Source organism: Macrotis lagotis, chromosome 3 (assembly GCF_037893015.1).
Source record: "Macrotis lagotis isolate mMagLag1 chromosome 3, bilby.v1.9.chrom.fasta, whole genome shotgun sequence".
Classification (NCBI taxonomy): Eukaryota; Metazoa; Chordata; class Mammalia; order Peramelemorphia; family Peramelidae; genus Macrotis; species Macrotis lagotis.
Window position 1 is genome coordinate 119,286,193 of NC_133660.1, and position 25,880 is coordinate 119,312,072.

Below are 25,880 nucleotides of genomic sequence, written 5' to 3' on the forward strand. Positions count from 1 at the left end.
GTATACATGTGTATATGGATGAAAACAAAGAAATAAACAAGTAAATAAAATTTTAAAATTTAAATTTTTAAAAAATATCTGTCTTTGACACCCTATTGTCTCTATCAATTTCTAGAAGCCATAATTCAGAGACTTAGGTTAATGATTTTGAATGAATAGAAAAGAAAAATATAAGAAGTACTCACTTTTTTGAGTGGACTAATAGAAAATTATTAATAGTGGTTTTGCTTGTTTTTTTCTTAAAAGGGATTTGTGTTTGTGAATAATAGAAAATGTGTTTCCACAATGTCTGAAAATAAAAGAACCCCATTCATAATTTATTAGATTGCATTTCAACTTAGTTGTGTCCCTGATTCTTAGTTTTCACAGTCTGGAATCTTACTACACAGAGGAGACTCCCATCTTTTTTACAAATTGAGTACTCTAGTTGCAAACCTACCCAATCAAATGACAAGATGATTATTTCACTGCCACACCACAGAGCTCATGAAAAGCCTTCTGGGTATTGTAGTTTAAGTATTTCTACCAATGACTGATGCTTTACTTCAGTGCTAAGCTTTTGTTAGGGCAAAATCAGTTCATTGGAGGCAATAACATCACCTCTGAGAACAGGGATTGGAGTAGGGAGAGAGGAATAAAGAGAAATATAGTCAAAGGACTTAAGAGTAGAAGACTTGTTTTTTTTAAGTCCAAGTACATGAAAAACAATATATTTGGTTGTCTGAGATATAGATGAGACAAAAAGAACAGGAATAATTAAACTCAGACAAACCTACTCTTTAGCCAAGTTTCTGCCTTCTCTATTAAAGCTGGTAATGAATATCACAATATTTGACAAACTTGATTTTAGCCTTTCCTCCTTGCCTTTGTTCATTTTCTATAGAAGATAGTAATGAGTAGTGAAAGAAACATAATACAACAGGAAATGAGGGAAGGAAGAGATGGGATAGAGGGAAATCTGCATTTTCACTTAAACTGGCTAACTCCTTGAGAATAAAATTGCAAATTGTTAACAAAATAATATTTTACAAATATGTCATAATATAAATTAAATAGATAATAAAAATATAAGTATATATATATATATATATATATATATATATGCTTATAAATAAATAAATAAATTAGACAAATAAATTACATTTTTTTCAGAATCAACCTTGAGGTACCTTTCAATGTCTATCTATGATTTTGTATGTAAGATTTTCACATACCTCCAACTTCTATACTTCTAAATTTATGTCACTTTCATTCTAATTTTTTGTTCCCCTCATATCCCTCTTAATGATTTCTATCATTTAAGTTTTGCAAAACACTTTGTATATGCCATTTCATTTATTCTAAAAACAGACCGATGAGGAGGTACTATTGCAATGTCTATTTTATAGATGAAGAAACTGAGGTTAAGAGGGGTGGCCAAAGATGAGTGACCCAAGCTTAATAGAAAGTCACTGAGAAAAAATTTGAAATCCTATCTTTTTCACTGCAAATCTAAAACTCCAGTTATTACATGATCTAGCTCCTATACCTTTAAGTGATCAGAACTCCTCACCTGATCCTTCATGCACCAATCAATTTTTCACAATCTAAAAATTAACTCCTGACTGGTGGATGTAAACTTCTTATAGCTTGGGTCCTCCAGGTGTGTGTGCCATTTTATTTAATTACATCAGCGTGAGGGATCAGAACCATGTGTTACAGCTTTGGTTCTCCTCAAACAGAATAATCAGAAGACCCGAACTGGAGAAGAAAAAGGATTTTATTTGCTCTTCTCAAGAAGAGGGCACAACCTCCATAACATGAGTGACAGCTCTAGGAGTGCAAAGTGCTGAGGCATGCAAACCTTTTTTATCCTAGTCCCTATCCCCTGGTCCACTACCTACTGGCTAGATAGCTGGGCTCACGATTTTTCTACAATTATCTAGCCAATTGGTGCAAAGTATTTTCAATCTCTATTTGCATAATTATTCAGTTTCAGTTTTACTCTATCAAAGAGAGATAATTCATTTTAACCTATCAGAGAGATTATTCTGTGTCCTTCCATATATGGGAGTCAATCAGCACTGTGCTGTATAATTTGACCTTGAGGAAGTGGAAACTTGCAACTATTGCTGATATGGCTTTGGGGAAAAGGAAGACTCATTGAAACCATGAGGGAGGCTTTACTCAGTTATTATCTCACTCATCAGTCATAGGGAGCTTTTGTGACCTAAGGTAGGAAGGAAGGAGACAAAGGGGAAGAGTAGAATTACCAGGGCAAGAGTATTTCATTTTGCTGGTGACCTAGCTTACAATGCTTTTCAGCTCTGTTTCTGTATTTGCAACTGAATAACTTTCTCACTCCTAGCCACACATCCCTTCTGTTCAACCCCATAGAGAGGACAGACTCTTGATTTGGTGACAGAGCAATCTATCACATGTAGATGGCTGTGATTCTACGCGTGGTGCATTATCTTTATCCTACTGAAGGAGAAGAAAGAATGATGTTCTCTGCTCTTGGCTAAAATATCACCCCAAATTGTGAAAAAAACACAGATTGAACATCTGCTATGGTCCACTTTTTAGGATGATGTATTTTTAGCATCTGTATGAATATCCAGATTCAAAGACAAAGAAAGAGGATTAGCTAAAGGCTACCTTTCTCAACATCTTTAAACAGCATTCAAACTAAACAACTTCCTTATAACTGCTTCTAGAACTAAATGAGGAATGTCCACAATTATAGCCCTTTAAGTGTTAAGCTTGAATGGAAACTTTTTCCTAGACTCAGTGGAACAGATGTGAGAGATAGAAAGGGAAGCATGTTTCTCTTTGGTTTTGCTTTGTTTTTGATGGGAAAGAATATATTTTGTTTTTTCTCACTGTATATTTTATGCCTTCATTTTCTTTCCCCCAATTGACCAGCACAAAAATCAACAATAAGAGGAAAGTGGAAGACCAAAATCAATGTATTATTGGCAAATTAAAACTCTTAAGTTTGCCAGACCATAATTCAGGATGTGGGAAGAATCATCTTAAAGTGTGTGAGTCTTTAAAAATTCAGAGGATTTGCATGAACTGATGCTGAGTGAGATGAGCAGGACCAGAAGAACATTGAACGCCCTAACAGCAACATGGGAGTGATGCTAAACCTTAAGGGACTTGCTCATACCAAGAGGGCAGCAATCAGGCACAATCTTGGGATATCTGCAATGGAGAGTGCCATCTGTATCCTGAGAGGGAATTGTGGAGTTTGAACAAAGACCAAAGACTATTACCTTTAAATTTTTTAAAAAGGTTATCTTTTTATGTAATTTTGCTATATCTAATATTATATGTTTCTTCTTTAAAGACATTATTTCTCTCTCATCACATTCATCTTAGAACAATGCATACTATGGAAACAATGTAAATATCAACAGACTGCCTTTTGTGGGGGGGTGGGGGGAAGCAAGATTAGGGGGAAAATTGTAAAATTCAAAATAAATAAAATCTTTCTAAAACTTAAAAAAAGATTTAAAATAGTTTGTCCCCAATTTAATATACTTTTAATTAGGAAAAATCATTGTTCAAATTTATTTATAAATATAAGATTTTTTAAACATTTTAATCTTTTTTACATTACTGAATTCCTATTCTGATGCTTGATGACAAGAAGGTAACCATGAATTTGATCAAAGAGATTTGATCACAAATCTAGTGTTGGAAGAGACCTTGGAAGTCTTCTAAGTCAATCCCTCCCACCCCTTTTCATTTTATAAGTGAGAAAAGTGATATCCAGCAAAGTAATGATTTACCCAAGGTCAAAATAGCATATAAGTGCATAATAATGATGAAAAGTGCCACATGACTTCTAATCTCCGTTTGGAGGATCAAATCAAGCACATAGAAAGAAAAATCATTTGATTTGGCAAATTTAATGGGAAGGGATAGGGGAGCAAAACAAAGTCTACAGAGGTTAAGGAGATAGAAAGTCATTTTGTTTGGGAGAAACCCTAAATCAATGAGGTCTGCAGTAGAGAAAATACAGGGCCTGGAGTCAGAAGATCTCAATTGAAACACTACTGCAAAAATTTATGAGCTAGCTCTATGGCCCTGAGCAAGTCACCTAATTTATTTGAGTCTCAATGTTTTCTATAAAATAATGTGGTTGGAATCAATAATCCTCCCAGGTCTAACTCTATGATCCTATGGAGAAGAGTGATGGAAGAAAGGGAATAAAGGATGACTAGAGATTATAAAAGGTCTTGATTGATAAACTTTAAAGTCTTCATTTACTCATTGGATAGTATGAATTTATAAATAGGATGTTAAACAGAAAAATGATATGCCCAGATAGAAGATTATTCTGACAAAGTTGTGAAGGGTGGATTGGTGTGTAGAAAGAGTGGTAAAGGGAAAGCTCATGTAAAAATTCAAGAGCATGTGTTTTAACAATAATACATAGAACAGATAGAAGAGATTAGGTGAAATTAGCAGAGCATTTTGCACAACTCATTGCTCCTGATAATAAAAAATGCCATTCAGAATGTCCTTTCCTTCTCCAAAGAGAATTCTGTACTTTTTTATGATCCCAGAAACTTCCTAGAATTCACATATTGGAAATCCTCCTCCCTCTCCTTCCAATGAATGTCCTCCCCCAAGAACCTCCATTAAAGGACAACTAGGCCCACCATGTTTCATTATGTGGCAGTGTGCATTGTAGATTCTCACCATGCTTCCTGGGTCCCCCAATTTCAGGCCTACATCTCCTTGAAACTTTCATTTTCAGATTCCTTTTATATATTGTCTTCTTCCATTAGAGTGTAAATTCCTTGAGGCCAGAGATTGTCTTTCTTTTTGTATTTGTATTTCCATAATTTAGCCTAATGCACTGGTAGAGACTAGATGATAGTGATAGAGTGCTGATCCTAGAGTTATAAAGACCTGAATTCAAATGCAGCCTCAAACACTTAGTAGCTCTGTGGCCCTGAAATCCTGAGTTTAATAGGTAAACATAGGAGTTTCCATACAATAGGGAGCCACTGGAGTTTACTGAGTAGGAGTATCTCTATAGCAATCCTGTGGAAGACTGGGAATGAAGAGATGAGACAGGGAGAGATCAAGGTCCCGAGTAAGGTAGAGGTGAATGAGTAGAGATATAGGGAAACATTGAGAGAAGTTACACAGGTAGAAATAAGATTTAACAACTTGAATGACTATTTGGGGGGTTAAGGAGGTTAAGAAGTCAAGGACAGACAATTTGGATTAAAAAATCATATATTTCAATATGATTGGTTTCCTATGTAATCCTATGTATTTTATTTCTTGCATTGTACAATAATATTTTAAGAGGGATCCAGGGGGAGCCAGGAGGCACAGTACATAGAGTGAAATTTAAAGTAAGAAAGATTCATCTTCCCAAGTTGAAATCCTGCCTTTGACATTTACTAGCTGTGTGACCCTGGACAAGTCACTTAACTTGGTTTATTTCAGTTTCTTTATCTGAAAAAAATGAACTGGAGAAGGACATGAGAAATTACTTTAGTGTCTTTGCCAAGAAAATTCCAAGTCACAAAGAGTTGGATATGACTGGAAAACAACTGAACAAAGACTCCACCAGACATTCAAAGGAGTCATAACATTAAAAAAAAGAAAAAAGAAAACTTGCTCTAGAGAATAGGACTGTAAGAGAGACATATCTGTAATAAGAGAGAAAGCATTATTTATATCATCTAGTTAGAGTTGGAAAAGTCAGAATTCAAAGACAAGTCTTTTATCTCCAAATCCAATACCCCAGAACAAGCCTGGAATTCCAAATTCTATACTGCACATCTATTTCATCTCCTGCACACTTTCAAAAATTAATTCCCAGAAAGGTTTTGCTTAAATGAAATACTAATTTGTGATGCTTAATCAAAAGAAGGGTGCTTCCCCCCCCCCATGTTTTTTAACTTGATGGAAGAATTAGCTTAAAGTACTTTCAATTTGACTCATTATGTAGGTACTGATTAGAAATGGAGAAGTTTGTTTGGTATGATTGATACACATGTTTTAAGGATGAGGAAATGGGACATTGCCAAGTTACAAGCTGCCCCACCCTCATAAAGTTTGGAGCTTTGAACTATAAAATGAATCTTTTGGCATTTAAATTCATTTATTCTTGGCCAATTCCTACTTTCTGTTTTTAAAGGGGGAAATAGTCTGAAAAGGCTTCCTGGAGATCAAATAACTCTTATAAAACCATCTTTTGATGACTTAAGTGTAAATGAATCAGAAGCATTAGGTTAAATGTCCTTAGAGATTTTAGTGAGGGTAAAAATAAATGAGAAAACAATCCCTTGGCAGGATGAGGAAAATCTTAGTGTGGGCTTATAGAAAAATTCCAAATTTTCCATTTTCCAGAAACTCAATAAACATTGAAGTTTAGCAAGATTCTCTTACATTTCAGATTTTACACTAAGGTGATACAGCAAAAAGATGAGCCATTCTGGAAATCAAAATAATGAGTTTCAGCCTTAGCTCTACAACTGACTTGGTGGATGACTAGAGTCATGTCATTTAATCATAGAGTCTTGGGATTTCCTGATAGTAATATGTCTCTAGTAATTCTGGCCTTATGGAAGAGCTATAACTGACATGGCTTGATCCCTATCTAGCCTATTGGCATCCAGAGAGGAAAAATTTTCTCCCTTTTCAGTTCTCTGAGTTCCATTCTATGCAATAACCCCCTTTCCTAATCCTATGAGTTGCTATCCCAGTTTCCCCTCTACAAGTATTATTATCAAAGAATTGTTCTAGGATTCACTCTTCCTTTACTAGAGTGATTATAGTAAGTAATGCGTCATGTAGGCGGCATAGTGAATAAAGAACTGAACTTGTAATCACGAAGTCTCATCTTCTTAATTTCAAATCTCAGCTCAATAATTTCTAGATGTGTGACCCTGAAGGAATCACTTAACCCTGTTTACCTTAGTTTCCTCATCTGTATAGTGAACTGGAAAAGAAAATGACAAACTAGTCCAAAATCTTTGCCAAGAAAGCCCCCAAATGGGGTCACAAAGCAAACAACAACTGGGGTTAAGAAGCAGATCTAGTCGTTTGGGGGCACTGCCATTTTCAAAGTTATTGGCTTTAGAGTCCTGGGTTATTTACATTGCATTATGAAGGAAGGTAGTGGTCAACATGGTAGTCATGGGTTTAATTTGCTTCTGGGAGGCACTTAAAACAAAGAAAATTGTCCCTTAAATGTTTTGCCTCAACTTAGATCATAGATAGGTAGCTGAAAGAGAACTTAGAAGATCATTTTCATTTTGCATCTTCAGTTACATAGGGCTATGTAGTCAAGTAACTTGGTCAAAGTAATATAGGACCAAGATTTGCATCTATCCTTTATGAATTGGTGGCTGTGCCCTTAGGCAAAGAAGTCAATCTCATCTTAAAGTGGAGGGTTGATGCTGCTTGCTGTGAATCAGAAATCACATGTGAGAAAGCATTCCCTAGGAAAGTGAACTTGACTTATAGAAAAATCTCCCATGATTTTTTTCCTCTCTCAAATTTTTAGCAGTTATCCCCTTGGAGATCAGGGTCTCCTGCCTGGATCCTGAATAAGGAACATCAGAAAGTGACACTATAACTGTTTAGGGTGTATTCAGTCTTTATGAGGGGGTTGAAAATGAGGGCAAGAACCTTGAGAGGAATACAATATTGTACAGAGAGTGGGTGTGCTGTTGCTACCCAGTCATGTTTTTCATTGCACTATTTCCTATCAAGGGAGTTAACCAAACAAGTACAGTAACTCATTCAGCCTTACAAAGAGTCACCTGCCTACTCAGCCAGAGAGAAAGTAGCATGCAGATCCTTAATGGTTATGAATACTTGTATATATACCACACATAATCCTAATCTTCTCCTTTGTCATCTTTTCTACCCTTAGTATATAAAATGGTAATTAGCAAAAGAAATATGTGAAATGCCAGCAATATACAAGAACTGTGGAGAAAAAGAAAAAAAAACGAAAATCTCTACTTGGATTTTACTGAGGGAGAAAGTTTACAAAACTTAGATAGATGTGTAGCACAAAAAAGGAGGAAGATCATTTGAAAGGTCACATGTAGAAGGTGACACCTGAGAAGAGAATCAAAGAGGAATGGATGAATAGGAAAAGTATTCCTGTAAAGTCAAAGACATGGAAAATAGAATGTCATTTGTGGGGAACAATTAGTCAGTGTTACTACAGCAGAGAAAGCATGAGAGGAGGTAATCTATTTTATACTGTATATTTGTAAAATCTGTATAATATAAATGTATATATAATATTATAATCTATTTGTACAAAAATATTTATAGCACCTCTTTTTTGCATTGGTTAAGAATTGGAAATTGAGGGTATACTCATCAATTAGGGAATGTCTCAACAAGTTAACATATATGATTTCAATGGAATAGTATTATGCTATAAGAAATCAAGCAGGATGGCTTCAGAAAAACCTGAAAAGACTTACATGAACTGAGACATAATAAAGTGAACAGAACTAGGAGAACATTGTACATAGTTAACAGCACTATTGTACAATGAGGAATTGTGAATGACTTAGCTATTTTTCAACATTAAATTATCCAAGATAAACCAAAAACCAAGGAATTGAAAAATGCTATACACCTCCAGAGACAGTCCTGATGTCACCTGAATACAGACTGAAACATATTCTTTTTTCTTTCTCTTTCTTTTCTCTTTTTCCTCTTTTTTTTCTTTCTCTCCATTCTTCCTTGCATCTTCGTACACAAAATAACTAACATGGAATTTATTTTTATTACTGCATATTTATAACCTCTATTAGATTGCTTACTGTCTCAGGAATAAGGGAGCAGAGGAAAGAGGGAAAGAACTTGGATTTCAAATTTTTAAAATGAATTTTAAACTTGTTTTTACATATAATTGTGTAAAAAATATTAAACATATGTAATATCATATATTTTTAAAATTTGATGTTTTTTACACTATTGGAAATTTAAAAAATTTTAGTTTTACCTTTAGTACCAAATTCTCTATCTTCCTTGATCTTTTCCCTTAGATGGCAAGAAATATGAAAGATTGGAAGTAATATGAAATAATCCTATAAAGTTAAATGCATACAATGATGTCTTTGTTTGGCTTTGTGAAAACTAACAAATCCACAATTCAGATATTCAGATGGCTAGGTTAAAACTTCTTAGAGAAATCAGATTATTTAGAGCAGAGATGCTCAATGGTTTTTCTTCCACAGACCCCCCCTCCACAGCATCAACAATCAGGCTAATTTAATATACAACTCATAATATTATGCTTTTTAGTGCTTAAGACATCATTAAAGAATTTTAATGGGGAATCCTTTAGTTGTGATATTAATGAATTAATGACTGGGAACCACTAGTGTAAAGGAGATAAGACAGTCCTAGAGGTAGGATAGAAGGCTTTTCTTTCAGGGTGTAATATTTGTTCAGGCATTTTTACACCATGTCCTGACTCTCCATGATTCCATTTGGGGTTTTCTTGGCAATGATGCTGAGTGGTTAGCAAATTCCTTCTCCAACTCACTTCGTAGCTGATGAAACTGAGGCAAAGTCAGATTGACCTGGGTTCAAGAGATGCTTCTGCCACTGTGTGGAGCCCAAGGCAAGCCAGTGCCTCAAGCTATTTTCTCCTACTTTTCTGGACTGTAAGAGGGGGGGAGTTTCCTCTCTGGCAATTCCACACACAGAAGAAATCATTGATCTGACCTCTCCCTCCTTCCTCCTGCCCACTCCAAAAATAAACTCACCTTTCAACCAGGTCTATTCACTGGTTTAAAGAGCCGTTATCTGAGCATCAGGAAGTGGGAGGTATGTCCTACTTTTTGAACACAGTCCCCAGAGTGGCTCCTTTCAGGCGGGACCCAGTCTGATGGATCTGACAGGCACCAGCTGACATCTACCTTAAATGCAAGGCCTTAGGAGGCCTACAAGTTGAGGAGAAACACATGAAGCCCACCCTTCAGCTGCACCAGGCTGTCTTCTCACCCTTCACAGAGGAAAACTTTCATCTGACATAGTGAAATGACTGCCTGGTTCTTTTCAACATCAACTTCCCTTAGCCTCTCTTCTACTGCCCTACACCCACCCAATTATATTTAGAATTACATCAAGTTCATTAAGTTTTGAAAAATCAATAGAAGCTGCTCTGTTTCTTTTAATGAATGGTGAGGGAATAAGCTTTTCTTTGTTCTGATCTTAACCCTTGGTCTGGGAGCTCAGGCTTAGAAGGTGACAGAGAATAGTAAATTCAGGGTTTGCGTCCAGTTGTAGAAGTTAACTAGTTAAATAACATTAGGCAGGGCACTTAACCTTGTAGAGATTCAGTTTCCTTCTCTAAAAAGGGGATGGTTTTATATACATATATATTTCATATATACACATACATAGATTCACAAGATATACTCATAACAGATACACATCTACACATATACATGCAAATATTATATACATATTTATACACACATGCATGATGAGGTTTTTATAAGGATCAGGTGAGAGAATTAGGATGGGGAAGAGGAAAGGAAAAGGAAGAAGCATTTCTATAAGTCTACTATATGCTCATTCAAAATGACCCTGCAAGCTAGGTGTTACTAATAACCCTATTTAGTAGTTGAAAAAGCTGAGGTAGCACAAGTTTAAGTGATTTACCTGGAATCAAGAGCCAACTGATTTCTTAGGCAGGATTTGAACTCAAGTCTAATTTAGTCCAAGTATTTTGTATACTATGGTGCCACAAAACGCCTTAATGCGTTGAAATTTTGTGTAAATCTTTAAGTTAGCTCCCATTCTTTTGTTTTAAGATGGATTTTATTTATTTTAAGTTTTACAATTTTCCCCCATTCTTGCTCCCCCCCCCACTCCCCACAGAAGGCATTCTATTACTTTTTACATTGTTTCCGTGGTATACATTGATCTCACTCATATGTGATGAGAGAGAAATCATATCCTTAAGGAAGAAAAATAAAATATAAGAGATAGAAAAATCACATAAGATAACAGGTTGGTATTTTTTTTTAATAAATTGAAGGTAATAGTCTTTGGTCTTTCTTCAAAGTTAACAATTCTTTCTCTGGATACAGATGGTATTCTCCATTGCAGATAGTCTAAAATTGTCCCTGGTTTTTGAAATGATGGAATGAGCAAGTCTTTCAAGGTTGATCATCACCCACATGTTGCTGTTAGGGTGTACAATGTTTTTCTGGTTCTGCTCAACTCTCTCAGAATCAGTTCCTATAAATATTTCCAGGCTTCCCTGAATTCCCATCCCTCATGTTTTCTAATAGAACAATAGTGTCCCATGACATACATATACCACAGTTTATTAAGTCATTTCCCCAATTGAAGGACATACACTTAATTTCCAATTCTTTGCCACCACAAACAGTGCTACTATGAATATTTTTGTACAAGTGATTTTTTTTACCCTTTTTCATAATCTCTTCAGGGTATAGACTCAAAAGTGGTATTACTGGATCAAAGAGTATGCATATTTTTATTGTCCTTTGAGCATAATTCCAAATTGTTCTCCAGAAAGGTTAGATGAGTTCACAGCTCCACCAACAATGAATTAGTGTCCCAGATTTCCCACATCCCTTCCAACATTGACTTTCTGGTGATATTGGCCAGTCTGAGAGGTGTGAGGTGGTACCTCATAGATGCTTTAATTTGCATTTCTCAAATAAGTAATAATTTATAACAATTATTCATATTACTATGAATAATTTGATTTCCTCATCTGTAAATTGCCTCTGCATATCCTTTGACCATTTGTCAATTGGGGAATGGCTTGTTTTTTTGAAAATTTGACTCAGTTCTCTATATTTTAGAAATGAGTCCTTTGTCAGAAATATTAGTTGCAAAATTTGTTTCCCAGTTTACTACATTTCTTTTGATCTTGGTTACAATGGTTTTGTCTGTGCAAAAGCTTTTAAATTTAATGTAATCAAAATTATCTAGTTTGTGTTTAATGATATTCTCCATTTCTTCCTTGGTCATAAACTGCTTCCCATTCCATAGATCTGACAGGTAAACTACTTGATCTTCTAGTTTGCTTAAAATATTGTTTTGTATGCCTAGATCCTGTATCCATTTTGATCTTATATTGGTATAGGGTGTGAGGTATTGGTCTAATCTGAGTTGCTTCCATACTAACTTCCAATTTTCCCAACAGTTTTTTTTTATCAAAGAGAGAAGTTTTATCCCAATAGCTGGACTCTTTGGGTTTATCAAACAGCATATTACTATAATCATTTCCTGCTACTGCACCTAGTCTATTCCACTGATCCACCATTCCATTTTTTAGCCAGTACCAGAGAATTTTGATGACTGATGCTTTATAATTTTAGATCTGGTAAGGCTAAGCCACCTTCTTTTGCACATTTTATTCATTGAATCCCTGGAAATTCTTGACTTTCTATTTCTCAATATAAATTTACTTACAATTTTTTTCTAACTCATTAATTTTTTGGAATTTTGATTGGTAAGGGCACTAAATAAGTAGTTTAGTTTTGATAGAATTGTCATTTTTATTATATTAGCTCAACCTATCCATGAACAGTTGATGTTTTCTCAATTATTTAAATTTGACTTTATTTGTGTGAGAAGTATTTTGCAATGGTTTTCAAAAAAGTGTTTGAGTCTGCCTTGTCAGGTAGACACCCAGGTATTTTATATTGTCTGAAGGTAGTTTGAATGGGATTTATTTTTCTAGCTCTTTCAACTGTATTGCTAGTCATATATAGAAATGTTGAGGATTTTATAGGGCTTTATTTTATATCCTGTGACTTTGCTAAAGTTGCTAATTATTTCTAGTAGTTTTTAGATCATTTTGGGGGATTCTCTAGGTACACCATAATGTCATCTGCAATGAGTGAGAATTTTGTCTCTTCCTTCCCAGTTCTAATTCCTTCAATTTCTTTTTCTTTTCTTATTGCTGAAGCTAACATTTCTAATACAATAATGAATAGTAGTGGTGATAATGGGCATCCTTGTTTCACCCCTAATCTTATTGGGAATGTCTCTAGCCTATCCCCTTTTTTTTAGGTTTTTGCAAAGCAAATGGGGTTAAGTGGCTTGCCCAAGGCCACACAGCTAGGTAATTATTAAATGTCTGAGACCGGATTTGAACCCAGGTACTCCTGACTCCAAGGCTGGTGCTTTATCTACTATGCCACCTAGCCACCCCCAGCCTATCCCTTTTACATATAATGCTTGTTGATGATTTCAGATAGATACTGCTTATTATTCTGAGGTACAATTCATTTATTCCTACACTCTCAAGTGTTTTTAGTTGGAATGGGTGCTGTATTTTGCAATAGATTTTCAGCATCAATTGATATGATCATACAATTTCTTATAGGTTTGTTATTGATATAATTAATTATACTAACAGTTTTCTTAATATTGAACCAACCCTACATTCCTGTGATAAATCCTACTTGATCATAATGTATTATCCTAGTGATAATTTGTAATCCTTTTGCTAAGATTTTATTTAAGATTTTTTCTCTGTTTTAACTCTTCCTGGTTTAGGTATCTGTACCATATTGGTGTCATAGAAGGAGTTATGGTTGAGTTCCATCTTCACCTATATTTCCAAAGAGCTTCCTAAAGAATTGGAACTAATTGTTCCTTAAAGGTTTGATAGAATTTACTTGTGAATCTATTTGGCCCTGGGGATTTTTTCTTAGAGTTCAACAATGGCTTGTTGAATTTCTTTTTCTGAGATAGGGTTGTTTAGTTTTCTAATTTCCTCTTCATTTCATCTGGGCAGCTTGTATTTTTGTAAATATTCGTTCATTTCATTTAGATTGTCAAATTTATTGGCATAGAGTTGGGAAAAATAATTCATAATTTTACTTTAATTTCCTCCTCATCAGTGGTGATTTCATCTTTTCCATTTATGATACTAGCAATTTGGTTTTCTTCTTTCTTTTTTGATCAAATTGACCAGAGAGTTATCAATTTGATTATTTTTTTTATTAAACCAGCCCTTGGTTTTATTTATTAGTTTAACAGTCTTCTTTCTTTCAATTTTATTAATTTCTCCTTTAATTTTTAGAATTTCTAATTTGGTATTTAATTGGGGGTTTTAAATTTGTTTTTTCTAAAATTTTTTTCATTGCATATTTAGTTCATTGAATTTCTATTTCTCTAATTAATTCATGTAAGAATTTAAAGTTATAAAATTTCCCCTGAGAGCTGTTTTGAGTGTATCCCATAGGTTTTGGTATATTGTTTCATTATTGTCATTATCTAGGATGAAATAATTAATTCTTTCTACAATTTGTTGTTTGATCCACTCATTCTTTAAAACGAGGTTATTTAGTTTCCAATTAATTCTTGGTTGATATACCCCTGGCCTAATATTGCTATGATTTTTATTGCATTAAGATCTGAGAAAGCTGTATTCATTATTTCTGCCTTTCTGCAATTTATCATTAGGTTTTTATGCCCTAATATATGGTCAGTTTTTGTGTAAGTGCCATTTAATGCAGAAAAAAAGTATATATTCCTTTGTAACCACATTCAATTTCCTCCATAGTTCTAACTTAACTAGGTTTTCTAACAATTTATTTACCTCCTTAACTTCCTTCTTGTTTATTTTATTAGAGTTATCTAAATCTGAGAGCAGGAGGTTGAGTTCTCCCACTAGTAGAGCTTTGCTCTCTATTTCTTCCTGTAGCTCTTTCCACTTCTCTAAGAATTTGGATATTATACCATTGGGTGCATACATTTTTAGTATTGAAATTACTTTATTGTCTATGGCAACTTTTAGGAGGATGTAATTTCCTTCCTTATCTCTTTTAACTCCATCTATTTTTTTGCAGCTGCTTTGCCTGAAATGTATCTCTCTGATTCAGATGAGTTTCTTGTATACAGCATATTGTAGGATTCTGGTTTTTAATCCATTCTGTTATTTGCTTACATTTTAAGGGAGAGTTCATCCCATTCACATTCAAAGTTATAATTACTAAGTCTTTATTGTCCTCCATGCTATCTTCATTCTCTTTGTATTTTCCCCTTTTTTCACTTTATCTATATTCCCCAGTGTTTTGTTTCTGAATACTGTCACCTTCAGTGTGTTTGCCCTCCTATATCAACCATCTTCCCTTTCTTTCCCCTTTCCATTTTTCCCTTCTTGTCTTCCTTCAGTTAGTTCCCCTTTTTCTCCCCCTCCTCCTCCCCCTCCCATTTCCCCATTTTAATACTTGAAAGGTAAGATAAGTTTCTTAACTTAATTGAGTGTGTCTAAATTAACTTTAATCCATGTCTGATGAGATGAAGATTTAGGTAGTTCTCACCTCCTCCCTTCTTCCTCTCTATTACAATGGGTCTTTTGTACCTATTGATGTAATGAGATTTACCCCATTCAGTCATCCTTCAACCTCCCTTCTTCTTACTGCCCCTCTTTCAAAGGAGGTATTGTTTTTTAAATCATTCTGAGTCACAAAAATATTATGAGTGTTCATTAACTCTGGATTAGTGTATTCTTTCTAATAGAGTTACAATTTTCAAGAGTTATGAGACTCTTTCTCCCAAGTGGGCATATAGCCAGTTTTATCTTATTGGATAGCAGTTTTTTTCTTTAACTTTTTTGCTTTACCTTTACCTGTGTCTCTCGAGCTTCTTGTTGGATGTCCAGATTTTCTATTTAGCTCTGGTCTTTTCATCTGGAAATATTGGAAGTCTCCCATTTAATTAAATGTCCATCTTTTCCCCTGGAAGAGAAGGCTCAGCTTTGCAGGGTAATAGATTCTTGGCTGCATTCCAAGTTCCCTTGTACTTAGGAATATCTCATTCCAGGCTCTTTGATCCCTTAATGTTGATGCCACCAGGTCCAGTCTAATCCCTATTGTGGCTCTTTGCTATTTAAATTGTTTCTTTCTGACTGCATGTAGGATTTTCTCTTTTATCTGATAGTTCTGGAATTTGGCCACAACATTCTTTGGTGTTATCATTTTAGGATCTCTTTCTGGAGGGGATCAACGTATTCTTTCAATAACTATTTTGTCCTCGGCTTCCATGATATTAGGGCAGTTTTCCATCACTAATTTCTGTAATATTAAGTCTAGGCTTTTTTTTTCCTGTGCAATGTTTTCAGGAAGGCCTATAATTCTCAAGTTGTTCCTTTTTGACCTGTTCTCAAGGTCCATGGTTTTACTGATGGGGTATTTTACATTTTCTTCAATTTTTTTGATCTTTTGGTTTTGTTTAATAAAATCTCTTGCCTCATGAAGTCATTAGTTTCTATTGATTCCATTCTTTTTTTTTTAGAGAAGAACTTTCATCATTTACCTTTTGCAACACCTTTTCCAATTGGTCAATTCTATTTTTGAAGGAGTTTTCCATTATCCCAAGTGTAATTTTGAGAGAATCATTTTCTTTTTGCATTTGCCCAATTGAAGATCTGAGAGTTAGTTTCATTTTGCATTTCTCCAGTTGTATTTTCCAAGGATTTGTTTTCTTGTTACAAGGTGTTAATTTTCTCTTGAGTTTCTTTTCCCCATATTTCCAATTGATTTTTAAACTCCTTCCTGATTTCTTCAAGGAAGTCTTTCTGTGCTGGAGACCAATTCATATTCTTCTCAAAAGTACTAGATCTCTCTGGGTTAGGATCTGTTTTTTCTAAGTATTTCTCCATGGGTCCCCCTTTTCACTGGACTTTCTTCTTCTTTCATTCTTCTGTTGGGGGGAGGGTTGGCTCTCAGTGGTTTTCTTTTGAAGATCCTAGAGACTTTGTTCACTTGGCTTATTAATTCCAAAGACTGCCCATTAGGGGACACTGGTTGCTTTCTCTGAAGTGTTTGGGGTGCTCAGCAGCAGGGTCTGAGTTGACTTTAACCAGTGTGCTGAGCCCTGGGGGGGGGGAGTTAATTTCTTTCAGTTGAGTGAACTCTATTGCCCATGCTTAGCCTGAGGGGGTAGGGAGTTGTTTATTGCTTGTACTGGGCAATGGGCTTTGCTGAAATTATGGATCTCAGGTCCCTGTCCCAGCTGGCTATTCTCCAGGTGTGCTCTGAAACTCTGTGCTGAAACCCACCCTCCCATAGCTTCTCTCCCCACAGCCAAGCTAAAGTTGAATCCTGCACCCACCACTTACCAAAGTCTCTATGGCTGAGGCTGACCCTCTGGCTTCCGCCAGCTGCTGTCCCCATACTGATCTCTGCTTTTGTATCCTGGTTCACCCACGGTACCCTGAGATGAACTTTCTTTGTAGGTGTTTTTCTCCTAGCTTCTCTTTCTGTGTGTTGTTAATTGAATTTCTGTTAAGATGTTTCTTTCATGTTGTTTTTGAGGGGAAAGAGGAACATTTAACACAGTGTCTGTCTTCTCTCCACTATCTTTGCCTGAAGTCAACCTAGCTCCCATTCTTGATCTGTCATTTCTAGTCATGTCTAACTCTCTATGACACTTTTGAGGTGTCTTAGCAAAGATACCCCCCCTCTCATTTTACCAATGAGAAAACTGAGGCAAAGATGGTGAAATGATTTGTCCAGAGTCACATAGGTAGTAAGTGTCAGAGTCCAGATTTGAAATCAAGAAAATGAGTCTTCCTGAATCTAGGCGTGATCCTCTATCTACCTTGCTGCCCAGCTTCCATTACTTTGAATAATGAATGTCATGAAATGGTAAAATGTTTTTGAATTCTCACCGTCCAAAGTTATAATTTTGTAAAGTATTGTCATTGGTTGCAACCCAGTGAAAATATGTCCTGCAAATTCAAAAAATGTGACTATTTCATGAGGTTCATTATTAGCACTAATCAAGACATGGTTATACTTATTTTCTCCAGCTCTGGAATGAGATCAAAGAATGTCAGGGCTAGAAACAATCTTAATCATCCCTTTTTATAGATGAGGAAAGTGGGGTTCACAGAGAAGTGGGTATCCTCAGGTCAGATGGGTGGTAATAGTGCAAAGATCTGAACACAGTGCTTTTGTTGTTATACTATAATTTTAATTAAAAGAAGAATGAAATTCTTTGAGTCCAAAGCCAGTCATGTCATCTTGCTATTTCCATTAGAAAGGCATTGAACTATGCCCCATGCCTAGCTCCTATATATGTTATGAGGGAAAATGAATTGGCAGCTATCAGTTCCTTTGAATCACTGAATGGAAGGTGTTATATAAATACAAAGCCTGGGATTGGTGTTACCTGTTTTAAGGCCAGCTACTTCATTTATGGTTAATCATAAAATAACCAGAGGTTCTGTGAGAAAAGGCTCACTACATTTTTGTCTACCCATCCCAAACTCCACAGACTATTTTGTCATTTGTGTCTAAAGAACTAACATTTCTTTTGTGTCTAAAGTTGTGATTTCATTGATATGGAAAGAGCAAATGCTTCTTTCTAATGCAGATCAAAAATTGTTCTGAAACTTATTGAGTAGACTAGGGATAATGAGAGAGTAAGTATTTTTTTCCCAGGATACTTCAGTGATTGGAATCTAGGGTCTTACCAAGTCTGAGACCAACTCTCTCTCTCTCTCTCTCTCTCTCTCTCTCTCTCTCTCTCTCTCTCTCTCTCCTATACAGTACTCTACTGTTTTACTTCAATTTGAGAGAGAACTAGACCTGAAATCAGGAGACTTTGACATTTGCTAGCTTTGTGATTCCAATAAAGTCATTTTACCTATCTGAAGCTTAGTTTTCTACACTGAAACAAGAGTACCATACATCTTATACTACCTTCAACCCAAGGGCTTTGTGAGAGAAATGTTCCATGATGATTTAAAAGTTCAATCGAAATGTGAGTGCTATTATTATTAATCTCCTTCTTTGAGTTCCAAAATTTTCAAGTCCTTCCTCTTTTGGGGCACAGAGGAGAGAGAGAGAGAGAGAGAGAGAGAGAGAGAGAGAGAGAGAGAGAGAGAGAGAGAGAGAGAGGACATTCCTCTATTCACCTCTACAAAATGGAATCCTCTAGGTTCTCCTCTGGCTGACTGGAGGCAAGTTACTGGACTTCAATCTTGAAGCTGTGCAGCTGCTAGGAGATGGACATTCCTAACTAGTCCAAGTTGAACCATCTCTTCTCCCTCTCCAAGACCACATGTGCATACCGCTCCTGGGGAATTAAGGTCCAAGGTTTCATTTTATTCCCACTTTAGTTATTCTGTGACTCAAACAGACCAAAATCCAAGGTCTTTTATATTTATAACACAGCTGTGCTCAGAATGTAACCTCATCTCAGCCAGACTGAATGCCCGACCCTTTGTTCAGGTCCTTCCTCATTTTCTCACATTCCCATTTCCTGTCCTTACCTCTCCCAGATAGATGGTGGTCAACCTTTGGCCATATTTTGACATCTTGCCTTAATAGAATATGATCATGCAAACTTATTGTTGTACATACAGTCACATTCTAAATATAGTCTTGGATTGTCTTGTGCAAAAGGAAGGTCATCATCATAGATGTGTTACCCAAGGCAGACTGTTTCTTCCAGGCAAGAAAGCCAAGAGAATGTTTGGAGTGTGAAACGAGATGTATAGCAAAACCTGGGCTCAAAGTCAAGCATTCCAAGACTGGGGGGAGTGGAGGAGGACCCTAAGCTCCTTGTTTGCCTCAGCCTACATAATATATACCAGATTTGAAGTCATATGGTATTCTAGCATCTGCCTTTGTGGTTTACTCTCTGGACCATTTTTGATTTTATTAAAGAAGAGAGGAGAGGAGAGACCCTTGTATGAAGTTTCACACTCCTTTTTTTTTTCTTTCTGAATGTCTTTTTAATTCTGTTTTAAAAGGAACAAAAGAATTAATTTTAAAAACTCTAATTGGTTTGAAATACAGAGGGAAGTGATTTCCCACACTCCCACCTGCAAATGCAAACACCCTTGGCCTCCTAGAGAAATTTTATTTTTGTTTAAAGAAGCATTAGGAGTCCAGGATAAGGCTAAATAGAGGATAGGTCAACCCAAGACCTAATATGAATTGGAGCAGATAGAATTTTCCCCGCAATCCATTATATGTGGGTCCTTCCCTTTTGGCACCTGATTCAAAGTCCTTACATTTTTTTTGGGGGGGTTGGGTTTTTTTAGGTTTTTTTGCAAGGAAAACAGGGTTAAGTGGCTTGCCCAAGGCCACAAGCTAGGTAATTAGTAAGTGTCTGAGACTGGATTTGAACCCAAGTACTCCTCACTCCAGGGCCGGTGCTTTATCCACTATGCCACCTAGACGCCCCTAAAGTCCTTACTTTTATAATCCTCACTCTGGGTTAGATAAAGGCAGGTAATTTTTGTTGCTAGATCAGTACTATATTTCACTGACAAAATGTTATATTTGTTGTTTGTCCCTCATTATGATGACTTAAGGGTGATGATTTTTTCATGAATTGGATTTAACTGAGGCAGAATTGTACAAAGGTGTCAGCCTTACTCTCTCTTTCAAAGTCATCCAAGTTTAGTGGCAAGACAGAAGATAAGATGATGGCAATTGCTCAGGATGCAGTGGATGATGCTATTTGACCAAGTCATTGGAACAAATTGTTCTCATCTCCCTATTCTTCCAGAAGTCCTTCATCTATTTGGGGTAGACATCTTAATTCACTAATGGATTTGTGTGCTGTTAGTTACCTTTAACCTGGTTTAGCACATCTGTCAAGGTTTTAAAGGAGTGTGACTGCTGTGCATGTTACAGTTTCCTTGAACTGTAGTCTGGGAAGTGGACACCAAAGGTAGATGGGTATACATGAAAAGATCTCAACAAATCCTCATATCAGAGATGCTAAGCCTGAGCACCCCTGCATCCAGATAAGTGGTTATATGTTAAGGGAAAGGATGGGTGTCACTCTTTCTTCTAAATATTTTCCCTACAAACTCAATTTGCACCCATTAGGCCTATTTCTTATCATTTCTCTGAAATAATGAAAGATCCTTGAATTGATTATAGTTTCTTTTATTTATTTATTTGTTTGTTTGTTTGTTTATTTATTTATTTAATCCAGATGTACATATATATTTTTAAGTTATAAAATTTCCTTTCACCTGCCATTCCCACCCCCCTCCCCTCATCTGTAAACAGTCAGTTTAGCATTGTATATATGCATTTTTGATAAACATGTTTACAGATTAGCCATTTTCCAGTATGAGGAATTAGGATTAAGGGAAATGTATATATAAGAGATAATTGTTATAATGTGTTTATCATATTCTGAAGGGTTATTTTTTTCTGCTTTGTTTTGTTTTGTTTTTCTTCCTCTGGATGAGGATAGCATTGTCCAGAGCCAGTCTAATCTGCTTGTCCTAGGTCTCTGGACTCCTGAGAGGAACTGCATCCATTAAGGTGGAACATCTCACAATGTTGTTGTTAATGTATACATTATTCTCTTGGTTCTGCTCCCTTCAGTCAGCATCAGATCCTGTTAGTCATTCCATGCTTCTCTAGAATCCAACCATTTATGGTTTCTTATAGAACAATAATATTCCCTAGTATTCATACACCAGAACTTGTTCAACCATTCCCCAATTGATGGACATCCCCTCAATTTCCAATTCTTTGCCACTACAAAAATAGCTGTTATGAATATTTTGGAACATGTAGGATTACTTTTCCCCTTTTTTATAATTTCTTCTGGATATATAATTGGAATTGCTGGGTCAAAGGGTATGAACAGTTTTATTGCTCTTTGGGCATAGTTCCATATAGCTTTCCAGAAAGGTTGAATCTATTCACAATTCCATCAGCAATGCATCAGTGTCCCAGTCATCTCACAATCTCTCCTACCCTGATCATCTTCCCTTTTTCTCATCTTGGCCAATCTGATAAGTATGAGCTAGTGCTTCTTTGTTGTTTCAATTTGTGTTTCTCTAATAAATAATGTTTTGGAGCATTTTTCATATGATTATATATAGCTTTAATTTCTTCATTTGAAAACTGTCTATTCATATCCTTTGACCATTTATCAATTGGGGAATGACTTGTAACTCTATAAATTTGATGCAATTCTCTATATATTTTAAAAATGAGACTTCTTTCAGAACTCCTAGTTGTGAACATTGTTTCCCAGCTTTCTGCTTTCTTTCTAATTTTTAAATATAATATAGTCAAAATCATTCATGTTGCAGTTTATAGTGCACCCTATTTCTTGTTTGGTCATAAATTTACCCCCTTTCCATAGATCTGATAGAGTATTTCTTGGACTATTAATTTTTGAACAGTATTACCCTTGATGTCCGAATCCTGTACAAATTTTGACTGTATTTTGGTATAGGGGGTGAGATGTGAGTCTATGCCTAAATTTTGCCATACTATTTTCTAATTTAGCCAACAATTTTTGTCAAATAGTGAGTTCTTATGCCAGAAGCTGATGTCTTCCTAATCCAGTAATCCATTGCTCTACTTCTGAACCAGTAGCAGGCAGTTTTGATGACTGCTGCTTTATAGTATAGTTTTAGATCTAATAAGAGCTAGGCCACCTTCCTTTACATTTTTTTTTCATCAGTTCCCTTGCTTTTCTAGACCTTTTGTTGTTCTGGATGAATTTTGTTATTATTTTTTCTAGCTTGGTAAAGTAATTTTTTGGTATGTTGATTCGTATAGAACTGAATAAGTAATTTAATATGGGTAGCATTGTCATTTTTATTATATTAGCTCAACCTAACCATGAGCTGAGCAATTGACATTTTTCCAGTGTTTAGATCTGATATTATTTGGGTGAGAAGTGCTTTATAATTGTGTTTCTAGAGTTTCTGGGTTTGTTTTGGGAGATAGATTCTTGAGTATTTAATGTTGTCTATAGTTACTTTAATGGAATTTCTCTTTCTGTCTTTTGTTCTTGGGCTTTGTTTTTCATATAAAGAAATGTTGATGATTTATGTGGGTGTATTTCATATCCTGCTACCTTGCTGAATTTGTTAATTGTTTCAAGGAGTTTTTAAGATGATTCTAAGATGATTTTCTCAGGTTCTCATATCATCTGCAAAGAGTGAAAACTTTGCTTCCTCATTGCCAATTCTAATTCCTTTGATTTCTTTTTCTTCTCTTATTGCTACAGCTAGCATTTCCAATACTATATTGAATAGTAATGGTAATAATGGGCATCCTTGTTTCACCTCTGATTTTATTGGAAATGCTCTGAGTTTACTTCCATTGCATATATTTGTTTGTCATTTTTAGATAGATACTATTTATTATTTTAAGGAAGACTTCATTTATTCCTAAATTTTCTAGTTTATTTATCAAAGGTTTTTCAGCAGTTATTGAGATGGTCATATGATTTCTGTTGGTTTTGCTATTGATGTATTCAATTATCATTCAATTATGTTGAAGGTTTTCCTAATATTGAACTATCCCTGCCTACCTTATCTGATCAGGGTATATTATCTTAGTAATAACCTGCTGTAGTCTCATTGATAAAAATTTTATTTAAGATTTTTGCATCAATATTCATTAGAGAGATTGGTCTATAATTTTCTTTGTGTGTTTTGGTTCTTCCTGAGAATTGATTATAGTTTTTAGAGATTTATTTTTTATTAATTTGTCTTTTTATATGTAAAGTTAATTTTAACATTCATTTTTCTAAAGTTTGTTTTTTTCCTTTCACCCTTTTCCTCTCCTTATCCTATGATATCAGTTCATCTGGTATAGGTTATATATAATCAAACATGTTACACAAATTTCCATATTTGTCAAGCTGTAAAACAACACAGAACAAAAAAATCTCAAGAAAGTAAAAGAATTAAAAAAGTAAAAATAATATGCTTTAATCTGCATTCAGACTCCATATTATTTTTCTCTGAATATGGATGGCATTTTCCATCATTAATCTTACAGAATTATCTTTGATAAAGTTGTAGCTAGGTGGCAGAGTGGATAGAATACTGACCCTGGAGTCATGAGAACATGAGTTCAAATCCTGTCTCAGACACTTAATACTTGATTAGCTGTCTAATCTTGAGAAAGTCACTTTAACCCCATTGCCTTGGGAAAAAAAATAGTAACAGAATTGTCTTTGATTACTTTATGACTGAGAAGAACCAAGTCTATCATAGTTGATTATCTCACAATGTTGCTGCTACTGTGTACAATGTTCTCCTGGTTGGCTCACTTTTCCTCAGTATCAGATATTCCAGATGTTTCTGAAATCTGCTTGAACATCAGTGCTTAAAGGACAATAATATTCCATTACATTCCTAACCACAACTTGTTAAGCCATTCCTCAATTGATGGATAGTCCCTCAGTTTCCAATTCTTTGCCACCACAGAAAGAACTGCTATGAATACTTTTGTACATTTGATTTCCTCCCCTTTTTATTTCCCCTTTGGGATATAGAACCAGTGGTAGCATTGCTGGATCAAGGGTAGGTACAGTTTTATGATCCTTTGTCCATAGTTCCAAATTCCTCTCCAGAATGGTTGGATCAGTTTGCAACTCCAGCAATAGGGCATTAGTGTTCCAGTTTTCCAACAACTTCTCCAACATTGATAATTTCTCATTTTTGTCATATTTGTCAATCTGATAGGTGTGAGGTGCTACTTCAGAGATGTTTTAATTAGTATTTCACTGATTAATAGTGATTTAGAGCATTTTTCATATGATTATATAGAGCTTTAATTTCTTCATCTGAAAAGTATCTGTTTTTACCCTTTGACCATTTAATGATTGGGGAATGACTTGTATTCTGATAGATTAGACTTAGTTCTTTTTTTTAAATTGAGACCTTTATCAGAAACACTGGCTATAAAAATGCTTCCCCAGTTTTATGCTTTCCTTTTGTGCAAAATCTTTTCAATTTCATGTAATCAAAGTTATCTGTTTTGCATTTTATAATGTTCTCATTTGTTTTACAATTCTCTCCATAGATCTGATGGTAAATGACTCCTTGCTCTTCTAATTGCCTTATAGTATCACACTTTATTTCTAAATTCTGTACCCATTTAGATCTTATTTTGGTGTAGGATGTTGGTCTATGCCTTGTTCTGCCATTCTATTTTCCAATTTTTCCAGCAATTTTTGTCAAATAGTGATCACTTTTCCCAGAAGCTGAAGTCTTTGAGGTTTCCACAGTCACCTTTTATAGTTATTTACTGCTATGACTTGTAAATCAAATCCATTCCATTGATCTAATAGTATATTTCTTAGCCAATACAAAAAAATTTTGTTAATTGCTACATGATGATTATAATAATATAACATAATATAATTAATATAATATAATTAGAACTAGGCATGGCTAGGCTACTCCTTTGTATTTTTTCATTACTTCTCTTAATTATTAATTTTAGAGCTTTCAAAATTATTTTGTAGTCTGGTCATTTTATAAATTGTTCTGCATACTTAATTTTTTATCATTTTATAAAAAAATCTTAAAATTATTCATTTTTATAATATCAATGTAATATAAATTGTTCTTCTGATTCTGCTTATATCAGTTCATAGAAGTCTTTCCATGTCTTTATGAAATCATTTCCTCATTTCCTAGAGCACCTGATTAAATTAATTTAATAGTTTATTTTACCTCTATTTTTTGCCATCACAAAAACAGATTTTTTTTAAATTACACAAAAGGGGGTGTCTAGGTGGCACAGTGGATAAAGCACTGGCCCTGGAGTCAGGAGTACCTGGGTTCAAATCCAGTCTCATACACTTAATAATTACCTAGCTGTGTGGCCTTGGGCAAGCCACTTAACCCCATTTGACTTGCAAAAACCTAAAAACAATTACACGAAATGAGCTTTTCTTCTTTATTTGATCTTTTTGGATCTCAAACAGTGGTATACCTGGGGTAATAGGGATGTATCATTTAGAAACTTTTTGCATATGATTCCAAAATGCTTTCCAAAATAATTATCCCTATACACAGATACTGCCTCAGTGTGCTCACAGCACATCCAACAGGTAAAGTTTCTACTGCTTGTCTATCATTTTGC